General features: G+C 40.1%; 1 protein-coding gene across 2 annotated transcripts in view; it reads right to left on the reverse strand.

Annotated features, from left to right (window-relative positions):
* TMEM163 (transmembrane protein 163) overlaps nucleotides 1-23,195 on the reverse strand; it is a 228,684-nt gene that overhangs the window by 199,115 nt on the left and 6,374 nt on the right. The window lies entirely within an intron of this gene.

Genomic DNA, 23,195 nt, shown 5'->3' on the forward strand with positions numbered 1-23,195 from the left:
TGGAGTTGAGAGTGAGTGAGTCCATCAGCAAGCAAATGCGTACACCGTGCCCTTTAAGAGGAACACCTGGGACTCTAGCAGCCCTCCGTCTCACTTAGCCACAACCCCGCTGATTTTCACAGCCAGGAGTTATGGGGACTTCTCTTCCAGGTACTGGGCTGGGAACCCCTCACTCCTCAGGGGGGCCTCCGCAGCTGAGATATCCCTCCCAATTTTTAATCGCCACATGTGGTTCCTATCTTCACCCCTCCTCCTTCTCTCCACATGGCTGCTCCTGTACAGTCTTAGTTAGGAGTTCTATTCAGCCAGACTTTAAGTGGTTCTCAGTTGCTCTGTAGTTTAGTTGTAATTTCGATGTGTTCATGAGAAAAGGCAAGCACAGTGTTTACCTGTTTTTCATAATTTTAAATGTACATTTAATTTTTTCCAGGAATGAAACTACCATGTAAATCAAGAGAAAAGTATGCTTGGTTTTATTCAGACCTTTATGAAGAGTTATAAACCAATTTAAAAAATTAGCAACTCCAATGATGGAATTCAAGACACAATACACAACACTTGTATCAATTTGTTCTTATAGCTGTCATGTTCATGGTTTTCCATATGCATATCAATACCTATTTAGTCCTTATTTCAAAATGTCATACAAAAGAAAATGTCAACAAGATGATATGACTCTTTTCTTACCTCTCTTAGATCCCAACTTATTTATTATATGCAGGTGTAAGCAACTAACTGCTTAGTTATATCCATTAATATCCTCACAACAAGCATTTATATATTATGAAGTATATTATTTTCTTCAAAATTACCTTCCTTTTAGTTACCCATTATTTTGCATCTAAAATATAAATCTATTTTTGTAAATGATGTGTATAGATGAAAATTTATTTTAAGGTAGTAAAATGGGTATTGAAAGGGTAAAGTCAGTGCCATTTGCTATTGTGGCACCACAAACTGAGCAGGCCTATGACCTTGTTGAACATGACCTCCATTTTACTCTTCTGAGTTTGTCCCCAAGACTGGAAATTACTGGAAAGCAGAACAGCACTAACCGCTCCCTACAGCCACAGGCAGAAGGTAACACTGGAACAAACTGCAGCCTCCAGCAGCCCAGAGGCCATACAACAAGAACACCCCTCCCCCCGACCCTTCTTTTATTCCAATTATAATCCAATAAAAGCCCAAAGACCCTACCCCTCAATGCTGGTATATCCCTCCATACCATGTCCCTCTCCTTTCTTGGAGAGTGAATGAAGACTTTATTCTCCACACTCTCTCCTCTCCGTGAATTCTTTCACAGCCCATGTCACTGACCACCCTAACAAGTACGACAAAATACTGGTTATAAAAAGAGTACACTGGGTCTCATAAAACTGAAAACTGCTGCTATATATAGATCCACAGTATGAAGACAATACAGTTTGTTTATTAAATCTATTAATGGACATCTGTCTCCCTCCCAGTTTTTTGCTGTTACAAACAAAAGTGCTGTGAACAGTATATATTATCTCCTTAAACACATAAAAGTTGCATGCTTTATAAATATTTTCACCCAGTTAGAGGTTCATCTTTTTTTAAATGTTTTTTTTTATTATGCCCTAAGGTTTTTGGCCTGCTTGTTGTTAAATGTATTGATGTTTGTGCTTTCTGTGTCATAAATTAAAAACTTTGTTCACTGCCAAGTCATACATAGGGTAGGGCAAAAGTAGGTTACAGATGTGAGTACATAAAATAGTTTATTCTTTTATTATTTATTAATTATTGTATTATTTTCATACAAACAAATGTAAACCAACTTTTGCTCAACCCTGTAGATATTCTCATATTTCCATCTAAAAGTTTTTAATTCTTGCTTTTCAGGTTTAGTTTCTTAATTCACTTAATTAATATGTATTTATTCAGGTTAATCTAAGGAGAATTTACATTTTTTTTATATTGACTTCCCAATCATAAACACAGGAATTCTTTTTTTTATTCAGATTTTATTTTAATAACATTTTAGACCTTTCTCCATTAAGGAACTGTACAGATTTATTCCTTTTGGTTTGTTACAATGAGAAATTGTTCTGTTATAAACATGAAAAATTATACTTTGGTTTTGCCATTGTATAAGAACACAATTGATACTTTAACCTTCTATCCAACCACAGCAACCTTGCTGAAATTTCTTATTTCTTCTAATAGTGTCTACAGAATCCCTTGTCTTTTCTATGTAGAGCAGATTATATATAATTTATAAGTAGTGGTTGTTACTTTTTTCCCCTCTCTGATCCAAATAGTTTTATTTCTTTTTCTTGCCTTACTGTACTGACAAGGACATCAAGAATACTGTTAAGGGTAAGTGGTCATAGCAGGCATTCTTCTCTTCACTTTAAATTATCAGGGACAGCTTCTAATATTTACCACTTATAATTGTTAACATTTTAGATGAGGTACCCATTGTCAGGTTAAAACAATTCCCTTCTTAGTTTGCTAAAAGTTTTCATCTTGCCTTGAATTCTCTCAAATGCTTCTGTTTATCTACTGAGATGCTATTATTTTTTCCTCTTAATTTATGAACATGATGAATTACATTATAAATATTCCAAATGCACCATCCTTGCATTCCTAAGATAGATAAAACATGGTAATGATGGTTATTCATTGTTTTATCTGTTGTATAAACAGATTCGGTTTTTAATATCTTATTTAAGATTTTTGCATCTATATTCCTAACTGATACTGATCTACAAGTTCTTCTCTGTTGTCTTGGATATATGTATCAAGGTAGTACTAGTCTCAAAAAGATATGAGAAGCCCTCCTTCTTTGTCTGTAGGACACAGAAGATGGAGATTATTGAATCCTTGAATATCCATAAAAGCTCCTATAAATCCATGTTAGCCTAGATTAGCATTCTCAACCTCAACCCCAATTATTCTTTGTTGTGGGGAACTGTTCTGCGCATTATAGGGTGCTTAGCAGCATCTTTCACCTTGTCATTGCTTGTAAGCACCCATACCCCTAGTTGTAATTAAAAAAAATATTTCTCCCAACATTGCCAGATGGTCCCAATGAATAAAGAGGGGGCTGCAAATCAAACCTGGTTGAGAAACATTGGCCTAAATTAACTTCTTTATTTAAATCCGGCATATTTAGTCATTTTTATCCTTAAGTTAATCATGGCAGATTATTATTCTAGGAAACTGTGCATTTCAACCTAAGCTTTCATATTTATATGCATAAAACTCTCAATAATAGTCTCATGTCCTAAAAGTTTATTTACTATTAATTATGCCCCTCATTTAATTCCTAATTACTTATAATCTTTTTCTTTTTAATTCAGTCTTACCAGAGGTAAACCTATTTGACTAGTCTTCAACAGTTTTTAGTTTTGTTGGTTCTGCTTCTCTTTCTCTTTCATTAATTTATACTCTTAAATGTATTGTTTTCTTTCTTCTACCTATCTTGGATTTACTACTGTTCTGTTTCTTTGCCTCTTGCTTTAGACAGTTTTGCTCATCAATTTTCAGTTTCTCATTTTATTTAAGTTCTAAGTATAATATATAACATGCCTATCCCCCTTGTGATACTCAGAAGTGTGTTAATGTCTGAACATATATCATGACATATGGGGGTATTTTAATTATACTGATTTCAAAAGATTTTCAATTCAAAAGAACCTATGCACCCCAATATTCACAGCAGCACAGTTTACAATAGCCAAGTGTTGGAAGCAACCTGAGTGCCCGTCAGTAAATGAATGTGTCAAAAAACTATGGTACATTTACACAATGGAATACTACACAGCAGAAAGAAAGAGCTACTACCCTTCGCAACAGCATGAATGGAACTGGAGAGCATTATGACAGGTGAAATAAGCCAGGGGGTGAAACGCAAATACCATATGATCTCACCTGTAAGTGGAACCTAATCAACAGAACAAACAAGCAAGGAAAATATAACCAGCAACATTGAAAGAAAAAAGAAACCAACAGTAACAAGGGGTAAGGAAGGAGGGGGTAATGGGGAAAAGAAGGGGAAGGGTCAAATTAAAGAACATGTATAAAGAACCCATGGACAAAGCCAAAGTGGGGAAGGATTGAAGGTGGGAGGTGAGGGTGGGTGGGGCAGGGGAAAGGGGGAAAGTGGTGGTGGGAAAATGGAGACAAATGTATTTGAACAATAAAAAAAAATTTTAATAAATAATTTTTAAAAAGAATTTTAAAAATGTAAATAGAGAACATTGTCTATAAAATACAGATTCTTATGTCTATAAAATATACATTCTTTTTAAAATATATTTTATTGATTATGCTATTACAGTTGTTCCAATTTTTCCCCATTTGCATCATTCCACTTGGTACCCGCCTTTCTTCCAGCAATCCCCCCACTTAGTTCATGTCCATGGGTCATGCACATAAGTTCTTTGGCTTTTCCATTTCCTATACTATTCTTAACATCCCCCTGTCTATTTTGTACCCAGCAATTATGCTCCTCAATCCCTGAACCTCTTCCCCCATTCTCCCCCTTCACCCTCCCACCTGATAACCCTTCAAATGATCTCCCCATCAATGATTTTGTTCCTGTTCTGGTTGTTTGTTTCATTTGATTTTTTAGATTCAGTTGTTGATAGTTGTGAATTTGTTGCCATTTTAATGTTCATAGTTTTGATCTTCTTTTTCTTAGAGAAGTCCCTTTAACATTTCATATAATAAGGGCTTGGTAATGATGAACTCCTTTAACTTGACCTTATCTGGAAGTCACTTTATCTGCCTTTCCATTCTAAATGATAACTTTGCTGGAGAGAGTAATCTAGGTTGTAGGTCCTTGCTTTTCATCACTTTGAATACTTCTTGCCAGTCCCTGCCTGCCTGCCAAGCTCCTTTTGTGAAATCAGCTCATAGTCTTATGGGGACTCCTTTGTTGGTAACTCTCTGCTTTTCTCTTGATGTTTTTTAAGACTCTCTCTTTACCATTAACATTTGGCATTTTAATTATTATGTGTCTTGGTGTGGTCCTCTTCGAGTCCAACTTGTTTGGGACTCTCTGTGTTTCCTGCACTTGTATGTCTATTTCCTTTGCCAAATTAGGGAAGTTTTCTTCATTATTTTTTCAAATAAGTTTTCATTTTGTTGCCCTTCATCTTCTCCCTCTGGCATCCCTATGATTTGGATGTTAGTACATTTGAAGATGTCCCAGATGGTTCTTATACTATCCTTGTTTTGAGAATTCTTTTTTTTCTTGCTGTTCTGGTTGAATGCTTATTCCTTCCTTAAGTTCTAAATCATTGATTTGAATCCCAACTTCCTCCCTTCTGCTGATGTTTCGCCACAGATTTTTCTTCATTTCACTTAGCATAAACTTCACTTCTTCCTTTATGTTGCTGTCCTCAATGAAATCTTTGAGCATCCTGATCACCAGTGTTTTGAACTCTGCATCCAATTCGTTTGTTATCTCCATTTCATTTAGTTCTTTTTCTGGGGTTTTGTTCTGTTCTTTCATTTGGGCCTTATTTCTTTGTCTTCTCAATTTGACAGCCTCCCTGTGTTTGTTTCTGTGTATAAGGTAGAGCTGCTTTGATTCCCTGTCTTAGTAGCATGGCCTATTGTAGAAAAGGCACATATAAATTGTGTGGGGCAGAGCCTTAGGAAATCACCAAGGCAGGGCAACCTGCCTCACTGCTCTCTGTCTCTGTGTGAGGGGAGGGCTTGGAGAGGGGACAATGCCACTGCCTAACTTCTAGAGGTTTGCCTGGCACTCACTCTATTTCCAACCACTTCACCCACTTCCCATATGTGACTGGCACCCTTTCAGCTGTTGCCCTGGTGATGAATCCCAGAGTGGGTAGTTTTGCTTACATTCTAAGTCCCTGTGGGCCTTTAACCAGTGTCTCCTGAAAATCCAGCAGTTTCTTCCACCACCCAACTCCCATTGATTTTTACAGCCAGAAGTTATGGCACTTTATCTTTCTGTCACTGGGCTATGAGTTCTGGACTGGGGCTTGGATCACGCACTCCCAAGGCAGCGCCCCCTCCCAATTTTCATCCACCATACATGAATGTGGGACCGTCCATTCCACCGATGACCACTTCTCTGCAACTCTACCCCTCCTACCCAGCGAGATGAGTGTGGCTTCTTTAAATTCCATACAGCTCAATATTCTGACAGTCCTGGGTGTTACTTGTTTTGAGATCTAGTTATAATCCTTTCTGGGGTTGTGTGAAGAGGCAAATCAGGTCTACCTACACTTCCATCATGACCAGGAGTCCCCAAACCCAGATTTTTAAAGGAGTATTTCAGAGTAATAATGATGACAATCTTAATAGATATTCAAGGTTTTTTAACCAATAGAAATGAATAATTGTCCTCCTTGAAAATACTAAAATGTATTCTTGGTTTGGAAAAATTCATGACCGAATTGACATTTTTATCTCTGCCACATTATATATGCATATATGTATTCATAATATTATATATAAAAGTATAGTTTGAGGGTATCAAAGGAAATCATTGTAGTTAATTCAAGCTCACCCAGGGCTAATTGAGGCCAGTACATAATTCTTTTCATTAGTGGGATGGCAAGAGTAAGGATGCTGCTCCAAAAGCTATACATGGGCTTGTTCAACCTCAGGAGGTGCAGACGGGGCTGCGGGGGACAGGGGGGTGGTGCCAAGTCCATGCCCCCTGCAGCCAACAGGCTGAGAAGACAGAGTGGAAGGCTGCTGGTCCCCACTGCAGGGCACGCCAGGGCCAGGGTGTGCCCTGCGAACACCAGAACCATGCCTGCGTCCTGGCTCACAGGCAGCACACTAGCCCCACGCCACCTGCATCCAGCATGGTGCAGGGAAGCATGGCCATGCAAAATACAGGTTCTTAGTAATTTGGTGAGACTTGCTTTGTAGCCATGGAAGCGGTTACTTTTTATAAGTATTCCATGATGTTAAAACATACTTGTTGGATGCATGATTCTATACTGACCTATTGGGTAGTGTTTTTTAAATTGAAGGTTACAAACCACTAGTGGGATATACCATCAATTTGATAGGTTGTAATCTGAACTTTTTAAAATTAAAGAAGTAAAAAATGATCACAGTGCATTTTTTTCCTTAATTTAAAATATCTTGACATCATGTTACAATGAGCAGAATGATACCGTTTTTCAATTTTTTAGTAGCACATACAAAAAAAATGTATAGTATAACTAAAAGTGTCTTAGATATGATGATGTGACATATATAGAGATACACACACATAATTTCAGATATACTGGACTGTGTATTTTATTATGAATAGCAGTCAAAAATGTTTGAAAAACACTAATTCCATAAGTCAAATCTTCAATGTCTTCACTAATTTTTTGTCTTTTCATTTATCAACTAGTAAAAGGGGTGCATTAAAGTCTACCATTATGAATGCAATTTGTCAGTTTCAACATATAATTTTATCAGTTTTGGGTTGGGTGCTTGGGAACTTTGTTTAGTGCATTCAAATTTGCAAATTGTTTTGTCTTCTCAGTGAATTGAACCTTTTGTTTACATAGTCATCACTCTTTATGCTTAATAATGCTTTTTTGTCTTTAATTCTCTTTTCTCTACACTAACTTTCTTGTTTGTATTTGCCAAATATATCTTTTTCTATCGCTATACTTAAGTCATTCTGTAACCTTATGTTTTAAATTTATCTTCCATTAATAGTGCACAGCTAGATTTTTAAAAATCCAATCTATCTCTGACTTTTTACCTGGTGAATTTAAGCCATTTATACTTTTTTACAGACACTCCCCAACTTACAATGGTTGGATTTGATGACTGTTTGACTTTATGATGATGTGAAAGTGACTCACTTTTACTTTTGCTTCCTCTAAAAAACTCACCAAACTGAGAATAGAAGGATTTTTTTTTTTTAAAGACCCATTAGAAAAAGAGAATAGAAGAGGCAACAAAAACTATCTTTAAAAGCTAGAAAACATATGGGCAAGTAGCAACTGATGTAACAGACTTCAGAAAGCAAGTTCCTAAGATAGCCACATCAGAATAAAAAGGCAGCCTCTCCCATCTGATAATTAGAGGTTTACTCTTTGGAGAAGATTTAACATCACTTGAAAAGCACCAGACTCAGCCAAAGGTGGGAAAACAAAACAACATGGCAAACAAAGTTAAGAATTTCACACAGAATGCTGAGATTCTAATCCTCCTCCCCAGTTTAGTTCCCCAAATTTGGGCGGTCAGGTGTTCATCCTCTAGGCAGAAGATCAGAAGGTCCTTCTCTGGGCAACCGAGGCAGCTCAAAAGGAACAATCTGGAAGTATGAAACTGGAACCTATCCAAGAAAACTGTCCTACCTACAATGAAGCCCATGAACATGCTAAAATCCCCAGTCAACCTTCTTTTTTTAAAGATTTTATTTATTTTTAGGGAGGGGAATGGACGAAGAAAAAGAGGGAGAGAAACATCAATGTGTGATTGCCTCTCTCATGCCCCCTACTGGGGACCTGGCCCACCACCCAGGCTGTGTCCTGACTGGGAATAGAACCTGCAACCCTTTGGTTCACAGGCTGGCACTCAATCCACTGAGCCACACCAGCCAGGGCTCTGACCAACTTTTTAGTACCCACTCTTAATATGAACAACCTACCAAAAATCACCAGTCATTGCATTCTTCCCTTAACATCAACAATGAACCCAAGGCAAACAGAAAAGGAAAAAGAGCACCTTGGAGGAAGACAACACAAGAAACAGAAAAGACTTTTTAACTATCACTAATATTTTCTCAGAAATAAAAGAAAACATCATTTTAGAAGATCAATAAAACAAGAGTTGGATGGTTTTTCAAAGGAACTCTCAGACAATTTTAAAAAAAGACCTGACAGTAGAAATGAAAGGCTCAACAGAAAGGTAAAAATAAAAAGAAAATAGAGAAATAAGTAAGTACAGGGGTGGGCAAAAGTAGGTGTGAATTCAACCACCTCAAAAGGCAGTGGGGCTAACTGAAGCAGGTCACTGAAATTCAGGTTTGTTTACTGATTTTCAAAAACTACAAGAATGTGTAAGTAATGAAGGCCAGCAATTTGAGCACTTATGAGATTGTACCTAAGTGCACTGTTCCATTGTGACATTCTTTTGAGTTAATAAAGCTACTGCAATAATCATAACCTGCATGCCTTTGCCATACAGACAACTGTAAACCTACTTTTGCCCACCCCTGTATACATAAAGGAAATTCTCTAGGAAGTAGAGGGGGGAAAAAAACCAGAAAAGGATAGAAAGTAGAAGCATACATACATAGATGAAAAAGACCCCATCACAGCATGTCTCATGCAAAGGGTTAGGATTTAGAATAGTTTAGGACTCTAATAGCAACACTAGAAATAAGAATAAAATAGCGTGAAATCCTCAAAATTCTTAAGAAATATTATTTCCTACCGAGAATTTTCTGTTTAGCCATCAATCAAGTGTCAGGATATATTAATGACATTTCAGATTTGAAAGCTTCACCTACAGCATGCCCTTTCCTCAGGAGCTAGAAAAAGGGATATGTTCCCCTCAGAAGGATATAAACCAGAGAACAGAAAAACCTGGTATCCAGAAAACAGGGGACTCAACAGAGGGAAATGAAAGGAGTACCCAAAAAGGTAGTAAAGGATGATTCTAACTGTGCACCAAGTACAAAGGGCAACCAGAACAATTTTAGGACATCAGAAGGCTCCAAGAGATTACTTCAAGAAGAAACTAATAGAATTATCATGCATCTGAAATGCAACAGAGAAGCTGAAGTTGGAATAGAAATGCTGAATTTTAGCTTAATGAGAAATAAAGTCTGAGAAAAGTAAAGAGGAATAAGCAAAACAGGTATTAAATGAAAGAGAAAATGAAAAATCGTGCAGGAAAGAAGTCTTCTTCTTCACTGTATGGCTCAGTGAACAAGATTTATACAATCATAATAATGCCAACCGCAACTACTAAGCAAGGATGGAAATTCAGGAAGTCAGCGTGTCTGTGTGAGGCCATGAGGAAACTAAAAGAGTAAATTATCTTGTTTCATGGTGGAAAGTCAACAAATAATGCCTGAACTTTAAAAATGCCAAGAAATGGCATTAAAAGCCTGTTTTATTTACATATATATATATATGTAAATATATATGGAATAACTAGATGAAGTAAAGTTGGGAGACAGAGAATGGAGAGGTTGCTATAGTCCTTTTTAAAAACTGCATTCACTTTAGAGCTTCAATAAAAATAGGAAAAAATATATATATTTGGTTCTTTTCAAGTTGCTCTTTTCAGTGTTTATTCCTTTCATGCGTTTGATTTCTTTCTGATTATCTACACATATTAAACATAGTTATTGACAGATATTATCAGGTAATTCTCTTATGTTGAATTTGAGTTCTAATCGGATGACTCTCAGATACTGTAGACCTTTTTCTTGGGAACTTTCTAATGTTGGATTATAAACTCATCTTTGGGGGAGCTTCACCGCTGGGACATCAGCTGGACCACAGTTGAGGTCCTCCAGGGGTGTTTCCAACCTCAAACAACATCCATGTTAATATCTCAGCTTGAGGATTCTGAGCCTAAGTGGGATGTATAAATTCCTAAAATGGATGCCCTGGTGTCTCCTAGTCCTCCTTCAGGACCTGGGCACTCATTCTCCCAGCTGCCAGGAGACAAGGGTGCTGATGGGTCACAGTTACATCCCTCTCCTGGAACTGCTCTCTACTGAGAAAAGCTTCCTCTCCCAAGGTTACAGTTCTCCCTGGGGAAGCGTGCACCCCTGACTGCTTCAGCCCCTTTATCTAAACTGGACCTCTAGCCCCCTCCAATAAACCTCTTTCACTAAATTTCAGAGTCTCAGAGTCTATTTCCAAGGAAATGAACCAATGAAAATTCCAAACACAGGTTTATATAAAGTCAGTCTCATGGTTGTAAATTCTAGCAGAAGGCTCCCAACCCTTATGCCACATATAGCTATGCTGAGGCCAGACAAGCTCCTCATTCTCTTCCTGGGCTGGTGAGTGGGTTTATTCTGGTCCATCCCTTCATTAAAGGTAAAGTCTTCTAGTGAATTTACTTTACTCTGTGATCTTAGTTTCCTCCACCTGTCTAGTACTGCTCAAGGGCATTATTATGGGCTGAATTACGTTCCTCAAAAAATGTTTATATTGAAGACCTAACCCCTGGTTCCTGAGAATGTGACTGTATTTGGAGATGGAGTCACTAAAGAGGTAATTAAGTTACAATGAGGTCACAATGGTGGGCTAATTCAGAAGGACTAGTGTCCTTATAAGAAGAGATGAAGATACAGGGCCAACATGGAGGCATAGGTAGATACACTTTGCCTCCTCACACAACCAAAAGAAGGACAACAGCAAATTTAAAAACAAAAAAATAACCAGAAGTGCCAGAAAATTGAACTGTATGAAAGTCCAATGACCAAGAGTTAAAGAAGAAACATTCATCCAGACCAGTAGGAGGGGTGGAGATGGGCAGCCGGGCGGAAAGGACGCGGGGCAAGGCAGCGGCTGGAGGACCCGGCGGCCCACATTTGTGAGCGCAGAAACCCAGGAAGAACACCTGCACAATCCAGGGTTCCAGTGCGGGAAGAGAAATCCTCAAATCTCTGGAGGTAAAAATCTGTGGGAGTTGCAGCAGTGGGAGAAACTCTCAGCCTCATAGGAAAGTCCACTGGAGAGACCCACGGGGTTCTAAAACATACACAAACCCACCCACCCAGGAATCAGCACTGGAAGGTTCCAATTTGCTTGTGGGTAGTGAGGGAAGTGACTGAAAGCCCCCGGAGCAAGCAGTGCTGTTCCCTCTCTGACCCCTCCCACACAGAGTCGCAACTCAGCGACCTGGATTACTCTGGTGAATACCTAAGGCTCCGCTCCTTCTAACATAACAGGCACGCTGAGACAAAAGAAATTTGGCCCAAATGAAAGAACAGATCAAAGCGTCAAAAGTAGAACTAAGTCAGGAAGAGATAGCCAACCTATCAGATGCACAGTTCAAAATACTGGTAATCTGAATTCTCACTGAATTTGTTAAGTATGGTCGCAAACTGAAGGAAAAAGTGAAGGCTATGCAAAGCGAAATAAAGCAAAATATACAGGGAACCAACAGTAAAGGGAAGGAAACCGGGACTCAATGCAACAATTTGGAGAGAGAAACATTCAACCAGAACAGAATGAAGAAACAATTCAAAAAAATGAGGAAAGGCTTAGAAACCTCTGGGACAACTTTAAACGATTCAACATCCAAATCATAGGGGTGGCAGAAGGAGGAGAGGAAGAGCAAGAAATGGAAAACTCATTTGAAAAAATAATGAAGGAGAACTTCCCCAATCTGGCAAAGGAAACAGACTTCCAGGAGATTTAGGAAGCTCAGAGAGTGCCAAAGAAGTTGGACCCAAGGAAGCACACACCAAGGCATATCATAATTACATTACCCAAGATGAAAGATGAGGAGAGAATCTTAAAAGCAGCAAGAGAAAAGGAAACAGTTACCTACAAAGGAGTTCCCATAGGACTATCAGCTGATTTCTCCAAAGAAACCTTGCAGGCAAGAAGGGGCTGGCAAGAAGTATTCAAAGTCATGAAAAGCAAGGACCTACATCCAAGATGACTCTATCCAGCACAGCTATCATTTAGAATGGAAGGGCAGATAAAGTGCTTCCCAGATAAGGTAAAGTTAAAGGAGTTCATCATCTCCAAGCCCTTATTATATGAAATGTTAAAGGGACTTATCTAAGAAAAAGAAGATCAAAAACTATGAACAGTAAAACAGAGGGAAGGGGGAGGGGGAAGGATGGGGGAAAGGGTAAAGCAAATAAGCAGCATAAATAGTAGGTACAAAATAGGCGGGGGAGGTTAAGAATAGTATAGGAAATGGAGAAGCCAAGAACTTATATGTACGACCCACGGACATGAACTAAGGGGGGAGAGGGGGAATGCTGAGGGGTGGGGTGGTATGGGGTGGAGGGGAATAAAGGGGAGGAAAAAAATGGGACAACTGTAATAGCATCATCAATAAAATATATATTAAAAAATAAAAAATTAGAGATGAGGATACAGACACACAGAGGGAAGACCATGTGAAGACACGGGGACAAGATGGCCCTCTACAGCAAGGTAAGAAGGCTCAGCATGAAGAAAATCCTGCCAATACCTTGATCTTGGACTCCAGCCTCCAGAACTGTGAGAAGATTATCTTCTGTTGTTTAACCCTCCAGTCTGTGGTACTCTGTTGTGGGCAACCATAGCACACCCTTCTGCAGCCACGTCCCATCCCCGTGTGCACATCCTAACCCAGCCCCCTGTCCTGAGTGAGACCAGCCACCATCCTGCACTCACACCTAGGGCAGCCCTAGCTTCTGTATCAATTTAATGGCTCATACTTTCATCTCATTCTTTGGGGGTAGACGGGACACCGGTTCCTGGGGACTGTAGACTGTCCTATCTCTAACAACTCAATGATGTCCTTTCTTAAGCATCCCTATGTGTCTAATGGGCAGGGCAAGTCCATCAGGTTGCCCATCCACCACAGCAGACTGTCCTTTACCAAGGGACACTCACTAATGACTGAATGAACACATTCGTGAGCTAGAAGAAAGGACTGACCCTTAGGCATGGAAGACAGTGAAAAGTGAGAAATGGGTTCCTTTAAGGGGAGAAAAGATTATCTCCCTTTTTTTGGCTTCATCTGTTACTTTCAAATCTCAACAACCCTACCTTTGAGCCCTCAGGATAGGGCACCAGAAAATAATCTCCTGTCAAAGGGCAGCTACACCAGAAATTCACCTCCAAGGGACATCCCACAGGACCAAATCATTACAGGCCTGAAAGAAAAGTAGACCCCCTTCTTATCCCACTGGCTAATAAATACAAATGGAAAGGGACAGAGCAATGAAAAAAACCCTCAGGGGCCCTGGTCAGGTAGTTCAGTTGGTTAGAACATCCTCCCGATGATTCACCAAGGTTGCAGGTTTGATCCCCGATCAGGGCACGTACAAGAATCAACCACTGAATGCATAAATAAGTGCAGTGTGGCTAGTTGGTTGGCGCGTCCTCCCATGGATCATGGACCGAGAGGTCATGGGTTTGATCTCTGCTCAGGTCACATGCCTGGATTGCAGGTTTGGTCCCCAGTTGGGGCGCATGTGGGAGGTAGCTGATTGGTATTTCTCTCCCTCTCTCTTTCCCTTCCCCTCTCTTTAAAATAAGCATGTCCTTGGGTAAGGAAAATAAATAAACAAATAAATAAAAATAAGTGGAAGAACAAATCGTTTCTCTTTCTCTCTTTTCCCCTATCTGAAATCAATTAATTTTTAAAGAAGAAAGAAAGAAAAGGCCTCAGGAATTTCCCGCAGGACATCAGCCGTTTACTAGCAGACCCAGAGCCCACCCAGGGAGGGGCCAGAACCCGCAGACCTCATGAGATGAGTCCAGCTGGGGCTCAATGCCCAATTCCCCTGAGTCACTGCTATAGCTGTGTGGCAAAGACATCCCTGTGCTAATGTACCCTCGGCACACTTTTAATTAAATGCTGTGTGCAGAATGCAGGGAAAAGGGAGGTAGACCACGCAAGCAGCTGCTGAGACCCCTCCTCCACTCTGGTTAGACACAGCAGCTCATTGTGAGGTGGAGACTCAGGAAGATGTGATCTGGTAACAGAGCCACGCTAGTCCCAGTCAACAGAATCCCAGATCCTCCCATTAAAGGCAGCAGGGAAGTGGGAGGGGGAGAACGTAGGCTCTTCCATCCTGGCTTTTTACAAAGTTGAAGATGGCCCAGTGGCAGCCCTCCCTCTTGTTTCCATTGACTTGAAAAGGCTGTTATTCCTTTGTCTGGGATCTTTACCTGCAAACATGCTCAGTCTGCAGCAGTTCTATGGCCCCACCAGGGAGACATAAAATATTACTCCAATCCAACCACTATCTGTGTTAGGAGCTGAGAATACAGACTGCGGAAGACAGAGGTCCTGCCTCCCAGGAGTGTATATTAGTACAAAGAGCAATAATGCAACAATTTAAGTACTGTGTGTCAAGTTTCTGACTGATATGTGCCCACGGGCTACCCTACAGGAACAAAGCAGCATTTAAATCAGCCTGAAGGGCCAGTAAAGGCCTGCTTGGAAGAAGTGATCTTTCATCTCAATTTTGAGGAAAAAGTGAAATTTAGCTAGAAAAAAAAGTGGGATTAGGAACAAAGGGCATCTGAGGCCAAGTGCAGTACAGGTGCCTGGGTCTGGAGGCAAAGAGCAAGATGCACCATGTGGGAACTACAAGGAGCATTTTGGATTAGAGTGGCAGGAAGCTAGAGATGGGAGGAGAGGAGTTGGGCCAGGAGGGAGGGACCAAGACTGTGAGGGGCCACGTGGTAAGCAAAAGGGCCTGATAAAATACTGCTCAGTATTCCGTCAGTAAACTAGCAGTGCAGGCATGGAATCTTTGATGACAAGACCAGAAGGGTACGAAGGAGGGACCCAGAGTCAGGGAACATCGCCAGGATGAGCTTCTGAAATGACATGTCAGCCAGTTCCTTCTTCCTGGTTTCCACAGCATCCATATTTACCAGTCCCCCAGCATACTTACATGGAGCAAGTTATCCCACTCACCACCCCAGGATGTGGCTCACAAACTCTCTTGCCCACGTCCTCCCGCCCCCTGCCCCCGCACCGTGTCACCCGGTTCTGCAGTGGCAGGCAGACAGTGGTTGGGAGGTTGTTCCTGAAGATTCTCCACAGAAAATCCACTTCAGGCAAAATCATAAAAGCAGTAGCTGTGGCAAGTCCCACACTATTTGAAACACTAGCCCAGAAAAGGCCTCATATCTAACAGAAGTGGCAACCGGCAGGTGTACACAGGCACCACACCTGGGCTTGTGCCTGCATGGAGAAAGCCTAGAAAATATAAGACACTGGCAACAAAGCTTGTCTGTGGGGAGAAGGAACTGGGAGGGAGAAAGAGTTTAGGATGGGACAGAGATCTACACTTAACGTACCTTTGGTCTCAAAAATTTTTTAAATGTCCATACAGGGTGGGGCCAAAGTTGATTTACAGTTGTTCATATGGAAAATAATACAATAACTAATAATAATATAAGAATAAACTCTATTTCACATACAACTGTAAACTCACTTTTGTGCCACCCTGTATACCGCTTTTACCAATAAAGATAAATACAACATCAGCAAACTACACAAAGGATTGCTCTACAAGTGGAATGTAAATTGCAAGTTTAAGTCTTTGATTCACAGAAATATTTCAGGATAGAGGCTTTGGGACTTGGGCCTCATGTATATCTCACCTAAAGAGGAGGTAGGAGCACAAACAGAAGACCTGTGCTGAAGGAATACACAGTGTAATGGCTAGAACTACTCAGGGGGGATGAGACCATGTAGTTGGTGAGGCCTCTCTGACGAGTCGGCCACGGGGAGATACAGGAGAAAATGGGCATGGCCGAATGCCCTGCACTCCAGTCCTCGGGAGAGGCTGGGGCGCCCGACAAAGACGGGCCAAGGCCAGGTCAGGCCGCACCTGTTGGGCCATTGTAACTACTTAGATGTTACTGTCAGGGCACCAAAAGGCAACCGGAGGGTCGTAGGCCTTTTACATCTCAGTGTGTCTGCTGAGAGAATACCTACGAGAGCTCCCAGGCAGGTTTTGCTGAGTTTATAGAAGAGTCACATAATTTCATTTTACCTATCTCTCAACTCTTGGACTCGCAATTTAAAAATAAAAAAAAATAAGCACACTAATCTACCATTTTTAAGGGTGAAGAGTTTACGCCAAAATCAAATATTTTAAAACTTCCAAATTAAAATCACTCTGTTCAGAAACTTTCAATTTCTTAAGTTCTCTGATCCAGTAAATTTTTGATTGGCCTTTTTCTGAGAAAACCTTGGAGTACTTTTTAATTTTTTTTTTTAATCAATCTGTATATCTTGCAAAAGGTTTTTCCCCTGAGGATGTTCCAAATTCATCTTCATTTCCCATGGAACATGTATTGAGTGCCTAAAAACTAACTTGCACTTGAAGGGGAACAGAGTTTGCCACCCCCAGATATGTCTCATTGGGATATTGATTATTTAAGTCTTGTTAATTTTAAGATACAGCACACATCCCAGAAGCTCTGAAAACCAGGTAGAAGTGACCCTTTATAAAAGACATTTACATTTGTCAGGGAAATCTCCCTTTGCAAGGGTTTTTCCCTCCTTGTACCAGGAAGAGAAGGCCATCTAAATCTCTAGAAACTCTTACCAGTGGAAAAGGCTTAGACTTAAATCTGTACACAATCTCATCACCCGAGTTTACTGTGCTTTTCCTTGTAACCGCCATTCCTTGTCTCCCCCATCCTCAGCCTGGTTAGTCTTTAACTAAAGGTGGTGTTTAAGGTGATGGCTTCCAAGTTACTCAGTGTTCCTGGGTCTTTCCCATATATACAGGAGGTGTGCATGTTATTAAATTTTAATTTGTTTTTCTCCTTCTAATCTGTGTTATGTCAATTTGATTATTAAACCAACCAGAAGAAACTTCAAGGGTAAGGGAAAATTTCTCCTCCACCATGCACTCATTCAAACCTCAAAATGAGTCAGAATGCATTTTCCTAAATCATTCTAACAAAGATGTTAATGATGTCAAAACTCTGAGTTTTGAAACAGAGAATTTAAATTCTCTTTCTAGCCTCATTATTAAAACAGATTTTTTTTAAGGTTTGCTCGCAACAGCATTGCTATTTTCTATGCTGCCAACAAGTTATAAACAAAAGCAATTTTAAAACCAAATTAGGGCTCTCTCTCTGAAATATTCAAGATGTATTACCATTGGCTTTTATGTCAGCATTTGGATAGGTCCAAAATCACTATATTACCAAGTAATATCAAAACTAGTTTATATTCCTTTCAAATAATATATTCCTCTCAAAATACTATCAAGTCATAAACTTTGAAAGTTCACCTAATTTTTCAAACTCTACTAGACACAGGAATGTCAACCATCGTTACATATATAACTGATTTAGCACAGACAGCTCAGTAATACTCACCAAAGCTAGCTTTTACTAATTTTTTAAAAGTACATTTTATTGATTATGCTATTACAATTTTCCCCATTTTTTCCCATTCATCCCCCCTCTGCCCGGTACTCCTCTTCCCTCCAGCAATCCCCCACCTTAGTTCATGTCCATGGGTCTTGTATATAAGGTCTTTGGCTTCTCCATTTCCTGTACTATTCTTGACATCCCCCTGCCTATTTTGTACCTACCAATTATGCTTCTTATTCCCTGTACTTCTTCCTGCTTTCTCCCCCTTACTCCCTCCCCTCTGATAACCCTCCATGTGCTCTTCATTTCTATGATTCTGTTCCTGTTCTAGTTGTTTGCTTAGCTTGTTTTTGTTTTTGTTTTTTCTTAGATTCAGTTGTTGATAGTTGTGAGTTTGTTTTAATGTTCATAGTTCTGATCTTTTTCTTAGAGAAGTCCCTTTAACATTTCAGGCAATAAGGGCTTGGTGGTGATGAACTTCTTTAGATTTATGTTGTCTGGGAAGCACTTTATCTGCCCTTCAATTCTAAATGATAGCTTTGCTGAATAGCTTCACTTGTCTGGATGAATATTTCTCCTTTAACTCTTTGGTTTTCAGACTTCCAGAGAGTTTGATTTTCTGGCAGTTCTGGTTGCTTTTTGTTTTAAGGTTAGTTGTGATACTCCTTACGGTTGTGCGAGGAGGCAAAGTATGTCTACCTATACCTCCATCTTGGCTGAAAGTCTAGTTTTTACTAATTTGATTAAACACAGCATACCTGATTACCTAGAAACTTATACAAAGTGAAAGGTCTTTATTTGCAATGCAGATACAGTATTAAAATAAGAAATCTTTCTAGCTGACTAAAAAATGAGGCGTCCCAAAACTTACATGTATCCATAATCCTCATTTCCAAACACAAAAGAAACAACAGCATTTCTTCAGAGGATGTGCTGCTAAAAATCAGCATGTATGCTTAAAGAGAAAATGGCAGGTGAGAAGATAAAGACAGGAATTCTGACTGGCCCTGTGGTAGGTGGGAATTGGGCTCTTCCACAGGATCATGAGGGAAGCATTCCAAGGACCCCCACACAGGAGATTGTGGGGTGGCAAGATGGTTTATTTGTGTGGAAATAGAAGCTGCCTCCTGGGTCTCCAATGTCCCATCTCCCTCTGTCCTGCCACAGAAAGTCTAACCCTGTCCTCAGCAAGGCCAAGACAAAAGCCAGTGTCCAGAGTTTTTGCTTCATATTAAAGTACAGTATGGTCCAGCATCAGCTAGCTTAGTGTGTTTCCAGCTGTAGTCCATTGCTGTGCTGTGGCATTCAGGCTCCCTCCTGGAGCCTGCGTGCGGAGTTCTCCTGGCCATGGGCCAAGGTGGCTGCTAGGGCCACAGAGCCATGGAGAGAACAGGTGTGTGCACTGTGCCAGTGTGGGTCACCAGGGGAGAGGGAAAGATGGAGCGGGGGAGGGAGGAGAGAGAGAGACGGAAGGAGGGAGGAAGGCGGGGAGAGAGAAAGGAAAAACTTCTTTGTTCCCCTGGGATTATATTAGTTTGGCCTTGGGATAGACCAGGTGCTTTTTCAAAATGACCAGTCAATTTCCCAGGCTTTTGTGGGCTTTGGATGGGTTTATACCCCTAGCGAGACTGACAGGTCTCTATGGTTAAGCACCTCTCCCTGAGCCCCCCAACAATCTGGTACCAGAGGTGGAAGAGGGAGGAGTGTTAACCCTCTTGGTGGAGCACAATGCTGTGGTCCCCTGGAGTGTGAAAAGCTGTGGCTTGTTGGTAAGGCAAATAAGCTTATGCTCCCCAGTTTATTAAGCTCAATGCCTAGTGCCCTTTGCTCCCTTTTCTTTTCTAAATAATTAGCTAAATACCAAAGGTAACAATCCCAGCAGTTACAGCTCCAAGACACCACCACTACTGAAAGAGTGGCTGTAAGGATGATCCAGTTGTCTCGGAAATATTTCAGTTGTTTATGAAATAAATGAGACCTCACCTGGGTATTGAAACTGAGGGTCCTTACAATTTTAATTTGATTTGTAGCCTTGTTTTAAAAATCATTTTTTACACTGCCCTTCTCAAGGACCTTAGCCTTCCCCTTGAAAATCACTAACCCCTGAGACAGTAAAAGACAATAGGTCCTGACTAATGGTTACAAGGTTTGAGCCTCTGGCAGCTCTTGAGCCCAGAGGTGGCAGGACCCCCTCAGCAAACCAGACAGATAGACAAAGTTGATCCCAGACCTGTCCTCGAACCCTTACCCCACATTCGACCAGTCAGCACCAACACATCCTCCAAACCCCTAATGCACAGTGTCTTGTGATTCTGCCCTATATAACCTGTTAGTTACCTACCAGCCAGGAGATGGGTCTTTTAGAGCAACGATCACCCAAACTCCAGATTGACATCAATCCTAATAAATTCCTTTCTCCACTGTAAACTCTTGCTCATTCCATTCATCTACTTTTGACCAGTGCACACCGGCAGACAGACTTACATATTGGGGTTTGATAACAGTACCTAAATAAAACTTTAGATAAAGTTTATTTCTAAAAAAATTTTTCCTAAGAAATTATTTTCCTTCCACCTAAAAAAAGTTTTTAAAATATATCTCAGTTAACTCATGTAACAACAATCTTGAGTGCCACATGCTCTTCCTGCCCCAAAGAGATGGTAAATTATCCAGCAGTGGCAAGAAGACATGGCAATAAATATGGTCTTCTCTTCACTGTGATCACCACCCCTCCCAATACACACACACCCCAAAGGCTCCTCTGTCATCTCAAACATGGGCATGTTGGAATTCTGTAGCAATTCTCTTTGAAAATATTAACTGAGTCAACCTGACCGTTTCATAGGGTAAGACAGACTATTCCTATTTCATCCCATCTCTCCGTCAATCACCTCCATGGAAATAAGACTGGGGCTCCTCCTGACACTTTTAAAAAAATATATTTGCTATTTCCAAAACATAAAATTTTCTTTTACACCATACTTTAAACATAACTTCAAAAGTCAACTCACATTGCTTAATCCCTATTGATTTTCTTTCCACTTGAAACTATGAAAAAGACTGCACAAAAGGGTGTCAACATGTACATGATGCTTTAAAAACAATTTTAAATATTTTATGTTACAAATACATTTAGGCATCTAAAGGGTAAAACCAACAATCCTAACAACGCAACAAGACACCACCCCGAGGTTTTAAAATACGAAACACGCACATACACACACAAAATACAGGTACTCTCTATACTTAAAGGAAGGAAAAATATAGTTCATCTACATTTTTAGGTTTAACTAAACCAAAACAAGTAAAAAGCAACTTGGGAACAAATTGAATATACCATAAAAAACAACTAAGATCATGACATTATATGGCAATGCCAACAGGCAAAAAGTTTAGAGTATTTGACTATGGTCAAAAAATAGGGCCACAACACTAAACCTAACAAACTCGGGGGGGGCCTGCATGGCAGATCCTACAAACTCAGACACCAAAAGTAACCACATAGTATGGTCTGAACATAAAAACTCCCAATAAAAGTTAGTCGTGGCAGTAATAACGTCCTAGGCCTACAGCTTCTCTTCACCTTCAGTGAGTCTATTGTCTTTTTTGCATCTAAGATAACATACCTGTGAAATGTCAGAGTATCCCCTTTTTCCAGACCCCTCAGGGTACACCCACCACACCAGAGCCTGAGACCCTAGGATCCCTCACTGTTATCTTGTTGCCCACATTCCACCTCTAAATGCTGCAAATGTTAACTACCCCATGCCCACCAATGTGTGCGTCTCCATTTTACTTTTTATCCAATCTCAGAGATTTCCTTCTTTGCTTTCTCCCACCTCCCTGATCTACCACCAATGAATTTCATCTGCCATCCCCTTACATCTAATGTATAAAAGATTCTAATGTATAAAATAAGCTGTAAAACTGCCATTGTCCAAGGCATTTTCTCAATCCATTGAGATTTTGTTTCTTGGCTATCGTCGTCGGTTTGGTTCAAATAAACTGTTACAAGACTTCTTCTTAGGCTAGATGTTCTTGTTGACAAAACTTGCTATAACAAAGGGGTAAAATCATTTTTAAAAGAAAAAGAAAACCCTTTCACAAAGCAATATTCTAATTCCCTAAGCATTATTTGAAGAAAAGGGAACAAAATTTTCAAGATAATCCAAATTATCAGTCATACTGTGTGAAACCAAAATTTCCTCATTATTTTTTCCTGTTATGAAATTAAGTACAGCAAATGAAGTATTATTCTCCCAAAGGAAGGACTTAATACTTCTTCACATTCAGGTCCCCATTCAAACATCCACAGGATAAAGTGGTAACAGCTCTATTAGGCACTGGGACACAACTGAATAACTGTTATTCATTTTGTAAACTACCTCCCTGCATTCTACTCCTCTTTCCTTACATTTGTAAATTATGGTGTCTGATCAGAGCCGAAGAGCCACCACAACCAAATTACCCTCCAGGGACACCAATTGGGCTTGTTATTCTGGTTTCAACATTAAAAAAGGAGGAGAGGAAGAAGCAGCTATTTTCAGGAATTAAAATTTCTCTTGATTAGATTTCTGGCTCACTGCTAAATGTTTATACCCTGAAATGCATTACCCTGTGCTTCTAAATATTTGGCTTTTTTTTGAGAGCCAAGATATGGTTTGTTTCCAATTAAATTGCTTCAAGTAATATATGCCTAGTTTTGCCTGGAGCATTCGGTCAAATTCTAATATGCCCTCTTGGGAGCCAACGCAAACTTACAGCTGCAGATCTAACTGTGCAGAACAGAATTTTAAACAACACAGAGTCCTATCTACCAGCGGACGCAGTCCTTTTTTCTCCTACTCTCAGGGTCATCATATGAGACACCTCCTGTGATACTTACCACTTAAAATATAGATCGTTTTACTAAGGCAATAGACTAATCACAAAATACATTCCCTTTTCCCCCAGCATTAAAAAACACTGGTTTCTACCAAGGTTGAGCTGAAGCTGAGTGCCATAGTTCAAGCTTGTGAATCACTGCATGATTAATAATAAATAGAATGTGCACATTTCCCTAGGCTACAAATGTTAGCTGAGAAAACTCATGGCACAGGGCTTCCAAATCCACCAAACAGGATGATCCATGGGTACAAAGTGTTCAAGTCTTAGTGTTTCTTTTTGTTTCTG

The sequence above is a fragment of the Pteronotus mesoamericanus genome, unplaced genomic scaffold (genome assembly GCF_021234165.1).
Source record: "Pteronotus mesoamericanus isolate MK-2021 breed Mesoamerican mustached bat unplaced genomic scaffold, CSHL_Meso_final contig_1173, whole genome shotgun sequence".
Lineage (NCBI taxonomy): Eukaryota > Metazoa > Chordata > Mammalia > Chiroptera > Mormoopidae > Pteronotus > Pteronotus mesoamericanus.